Here is a 5,006-nt window from a genome sequence, read left to right as displayed (position 1 = left end):
GACTAAGTCCGAGACTACGTCAGCCGGGGCGTCGACCAAGTCCGAGACGACGTCAGCCGGGGCGTCGAGCACGCCGCGCGCGCTTTTCCCACTCTTACTCGAAAAATGGCGAAGGGGCCGCGCTAGCGTGCCTTGAATCGGTGAGCGGCGGTACCGCGGCGATCGCGAGAGCTCAAATCGGCCGTGCCAAAGCCAAATATTGGCGCTCGGCTCGGCGCAGTACGCCGCCTTGTCGCACGAGTACGGCCCCGTGGAGGTCTGGTCACTTATCGCTGCTCTTATAAGGGGCCGTACCGCCCTGGCCGACGTTGTACCGTAGTGCCGTTTTCGGCTTGCGCGTGTTCGTGGTGGTGTCCGCGCACCGCTCCGCACTCGAGAATCGTGCCCACGACGACGCGAGCGCTCGGAAGAGACGAAAGTCCGAAACCACGTGAGCCGGGGCGGTGTGAGCGCGACTAAGTCCGAGACGACGTCAGCCGGGGCGGCGTGAGCGAGACTAAGTCCGAGACTACGTCAGCCGGGGCGTCGACCAAGTCCGAGACGACGTCAGCCGGGGCGTCGAGCACGCCGCGCGCGCTTTTCCCACTCTTACTCGAAAAATGGCGAAGGGGCCGCGCTAGCGTGCCTTGAATCGGTGAGCGGCGGTACCGCGGCGATCGCGAGAGCTCAAATCGGCCGTGCCAAAGCCAAATATTGGCGCTCGGCTCGGCGCAGTACGCCGCCTTGTCGCACGAGTACGGCCCCGTGGAGGTCTGGTCACTTATCGCTGCTCTTATAAGGGGCCGTACCGCCCTGGCCGACGTTGTACCGTAGTGCCGTTTTCGGCTTGCGCGTGTTCGTGGTGGTGTCCGCGCACCGCTCCGCACTCGAGAATCGTGCCCACGACGACGCGAGCGCTCGGAAGAGACGAAAGTCCGAAACCACGTGAGCCGGGGCGGTGTGAGCGCGACTAAGTCCGAGACGACGTCAGCCGGGGCGGCGTGAGCGAGACTAAGTCCGAGACTACGTCAGCCGGGGCGACGAGCACGCCGCGCGCGCTTTTCGCACTCTTACTCGAAAAATGGCGAAGGGGCCGCGCTAGCGTGCCTTGAATCGGTGAGCGGCGGTACCGCGGCGATCGCGAGAGCTCAAATCGGCCGTGCCAAGGCCAAATATTGGCGCTCGGCTCGGCGCAGTACGCCGCCTTGTCGCACGAGTACGGCCCCGTGGAGATCTGGTCACTTATCGCTGCTCATATAAGGGGGCCGTACCGCCCTGGCCGACGTTGTACCGTAGTGCCGTTTTCGGCTTGCGCGTGTTCGTGGTGGTGTCCGCGCACCGCTCCGCACTCGAGAATCGTGCCCACGACGACGCGAGCGCTCGGAAGAGACAGAAGTCCGAAACCACCTGAGCCGGGCCGCGGCGGGAGCTCGACGCCCGTCACGCAACTTTGGCGTACAAGCCACCGCACGGCCGCGACTGAGTCGTCGCCACCGTCCGGCTGGCTGCACTATAGCACGCCGGGAACCGGGAAAGAACCGCGCAGAGGTCGTCGTTTTGCCGCGGCGTTGGCGCGAGCGCGCGAAGAGACAAAGTCCGAAACGGCGTCAGCCGGGGTGTCGAGCACGCCGCCCGCGCCGGTCGCACTCGTGCTCGGAAACGGCGAAAGGGCTGCGCTAGCGTGCGGCCCCGTAGGGGCACAGAAAGGCGATTGTTCTGGAAACCGCGCTGTCCATAGGCGAGAGATTGCCGTTCGCGCATTCGGTCGACGCGCTGCGCTTTCACGACTTCGGCATTGCGCTGCCGACGTAAGCTTTCCATCTCGCTCGCGGCGCTGCGAGGCGGCACGATTTTCGCCAAACGCTCGTCGAAAGTGGCACGAGTACGGCCCCATGGAGATTTGGGAACTTATCGCTGCTATTATATGGGGGTCCCAGAGAGCAGTCGCCCCCAAAAGCGACCTGGGTGTTTGATATGCGGCGGGCTTCGTGCCCGTCAAGCGTGTCCCCGGTATCGCTCCCGTGGATCCCACAGCTGACGTCTGCAGCCTCATCCGCTTGATGCGTTAGGGGCTGGTTGTCGGACGACGCTTTCTCCACGATATCGAGTTGTGTTCCGCATCGTCCTCGGACGAGTCAAATGCGAAAGCGCCGAAGGCGCGGGCGTGACCCGTCGCCTGGCGGCTTTGCCGTCTCGGCTACGTTGCAAGTGTCGGTCGGTCCACCTGTGCTGCGGGCTCAAGAGAAACCGCAAGCCGTGATCGAGTCGACACAACCAGTCTATCGAGAATGTTGCGTGCTTCTTGCCGCGTGGCGATACCCGGCCCTTCGGGGAGGGCGCCGTAGCGAGCTCGAACGCCGTCGTCTCGGACTGTGCAAAGTGCTACTCTTTGCAAGAACGAAGCGTGCTGGGGCGCCTGAAGGTGGCCTCGGCATCGCAAAAACGGCGTCCGGCCTGCTTGACAGGCGGGACGCGCAGTTGAACGATTACCTGGTTGATCCTGCCAGTAATCATATGCTTGTCTCAAAGATTAAGCCATGCATGTCTAAGTACATGCCGAAATAAGGCGAAACCGCGAATGGCTCATTAAATCAGTTATGGTTCCTTAGATCGTTTCTTCCTACTTGGATAACTGTGGCAATTCTAGAGCTAATACATGCAGTGAGCCTGAAGCCCTTTGGGCGACGGGTGCTTTTATTAGACCAAGATCGATCGGGTTTCGGCCCGTATTGTGTGGTGACTCTGGATAACTTTGTGCTGATCGCATGGCCACGAGCCGGCGACGTTTCTTTCAAGTGTCTGCCTTATCAACTTTCGATGGTAGGTTACTTGCTTACCATGGTTGTTACGGGTAACGGAGAATCAGGGTTCGATTCCGGAGAGGGAGCCTGAGAAACGGCTACCACATCCAAGGAAGGCAGCAGGCGCGCAAATTACCCACTCCCGGCACGGGGAGGTAGTGACGAAAAATAACAATACGGGACTCTTTTGAGGCCCCGTAATTGAAATGAGTACACTCTAAATCCTTTAACGAGGATCAATTGGAGGGCAAGTCTGGTGCCAGCAGCCGCGGTAATTCCAGCTCCAATAGCGTATACTAAAGCTGCTGCGGTTAAAAAGCTCGTAGTTGGATCTCAGTTCCAGACGAGTAGTGCATCTACCCGATGCGACGGCTCGGACTGAACATCATGCCGGTCCTTTCTTGGTGCACTTCATTGTGTGCCTCGAGAAGGCCGGTGCTTTTACTTTGAAAAAATTAGAGTGCTCAACGCAGGCGAGTCGCCTGAATAAACTTGCATGGAATAATAGAACAAGACCTCGTTTCTGTTCTGTTGGTTTTTGGAATACGAGGTAATGATTAAGAGGGACAGACGGGGGCATTCGTATTGCGGCGCTAGAGGTGAAATTCTTGGACCGTCGCAAGACGAACTACTGCGAAAGCATTTGCCAAGAATGTTTTCTTTGATCAAGAACGAAAGTCAGAGGTTCGAAGGCGATCAGATACCGCCCTAGTTCTGACCATAAACGATGCCAACCAGCGATCCGCCTGAGTTACTCAAATGACTCGGCGGGCAGCTTCCGGGAAACCAAAGTGTTTGGGTTCCGGGGGAAGTATGGTTGCAAAGCTGAAACTTAAAGGAATTGACGGAAGGGCACCACCAGGAGTGGAGCCTGCGGCTTAATTTGACTCAACACGGGAAAACTTACCCGGCCCGGACACTGGGAGGATTGACAGATTGAGAGCTCTTTCTTGATTCGGTGGATGGTGGTGCATGGCCGTTCTTAGTTGGTGGAGCGATTTGTCTGGTTAATTCCGATAACGAACGAGACTCTAGCCTATTAAATAGGTGCGGGGTTCCCAGCACCTTACAACCTTCTTAGAGGGACAAGCGGCTCCTAGCCGCACGAAACAGAGCAATAACAGGTCTGTGATGCCCTTAGATGTCCGGGGCCGCACGCGCGCTACACTGAAGGAAGCAGCGTGTCTTTATCCCTGTCTGAAAAGACTGGGTAACCCGTGGAACTTCTTTCGTGATTGGGATAGGGGCTTGCAATTGTTCCCCTTGAACGAGGAATTCCCAGTAAGCGCGAGTCATAAGCTCGCGTTGATTACGTCCCTGCCCTTTGTACACACCGCCCGTCGCTACTACCGATTGAATGATTTAGTGAGGTCTTCGGACCGATGTCCGGCGCGGCCTTTCGGTTGCGCCGGTCTGTTGGAAAGATGACCAAACTTGATCATTTAGAGGAAGTAAAAGTCGTAACAAGGTTTCCGTAGGTGAACCTGCGGAAGGATCATTACCGGATTGTTCGAGGGTGACGAGCGCCATTGTTTCTACCCCGTGTGGGTGAAGCAGCTCGCTGCGCCCGACGCTTTCCGCCGCTGGCCCCGCTTGGACGCGGGGACGGCTATACCCGAACATGCCGGGGATTGCCCGAATTTCGAAGGGCGCCCCGTGCCAAATTTGTTGCGCCCAGTGGACGCCGGCTGCAACCTTGGACGGTTGGCTTGGCCGCGCCCGCGGGTAGAAACGGCGTAACGCACACTGTTGGGTGGGCTTTCTGAAGTCCGCCTCGGCACTCTTGCGCGGAATGGGAGTAAGACGACCCGACCTGCTGCTCTTGCCCAGTACGAGGGGAACGGCGAAGCGTGCGGTCGGTCAAGGAACTGACGGTCGAGAGCTAATGCCGCTGCCGCTTAGTACACACGGAACCGTGGTGCGAGCGCTCTCCCGTCCTCCGCGGCAAACGCTGCCGAGTCTGAAAAGGCTGGCGGCTGCCGGTCGCTTCCTGCGGCGAGTGTGGAGTAACGACCCGACTTTGTTGCTGCCCAAGTACTAAAGGAACGGTGCGGCGCTCGGTCGGTCATGGAACCGGCGGTATTGAGGGTGCGGCTGCCAAGTACGGAAGGAACCGTGGCCTAAAGCACTCTCCCGTCCTCCGCGGCAAATTCCACCGCGCCCGAAAGGGCCGGAGGCTGCCGGTCGGCTCCCGCTCGTGACGCGCGAGGTGTCGAGTTCGCGGTT

General features: G+C 59.1%; 1 non-coding gene across 1 annotated transcript; it reads left to right on the top strand.

Annotated features, from left to right (window-relative positions):
• Positions 1 to 2,466: 2,466 nt before the first annotated feature.
• On the top strand, positions 2,467 to 4,281 carry LOC139053793 (small subunit ribosomal RNA). Its single transcript, XR_011510783.1, has one exon. It is a non-coding gene; the product is annotated as a small subunit ribosomal RNA (ribosomal RNA).
• Positions 4,282 to 5,006: the final 725 nt, after the last annotated feature.

The sequence above is a fragment of the Dermacentor albipictus genome, unplaced genomic scaffold (genome assembly GCF_038994185.2).
Source record: "Dermacentor albipictus isolate Rhodes 1998 colony unplaced genomic scaffold, USDA_Dalb.pri_finalv2 scaffold_216, whole genome shotgun sequence".
Taxonomy (NCBI): domain Eukaryota; kingdom Metazoa; phylum Arthropoda; class Arachnida; order Ixodida; family Ixodidae; genus Dermacentor; species Dermacentor albipictus.
This window is presented reverse-complemented; position numbering and strand designations above follow the sequence as displayed.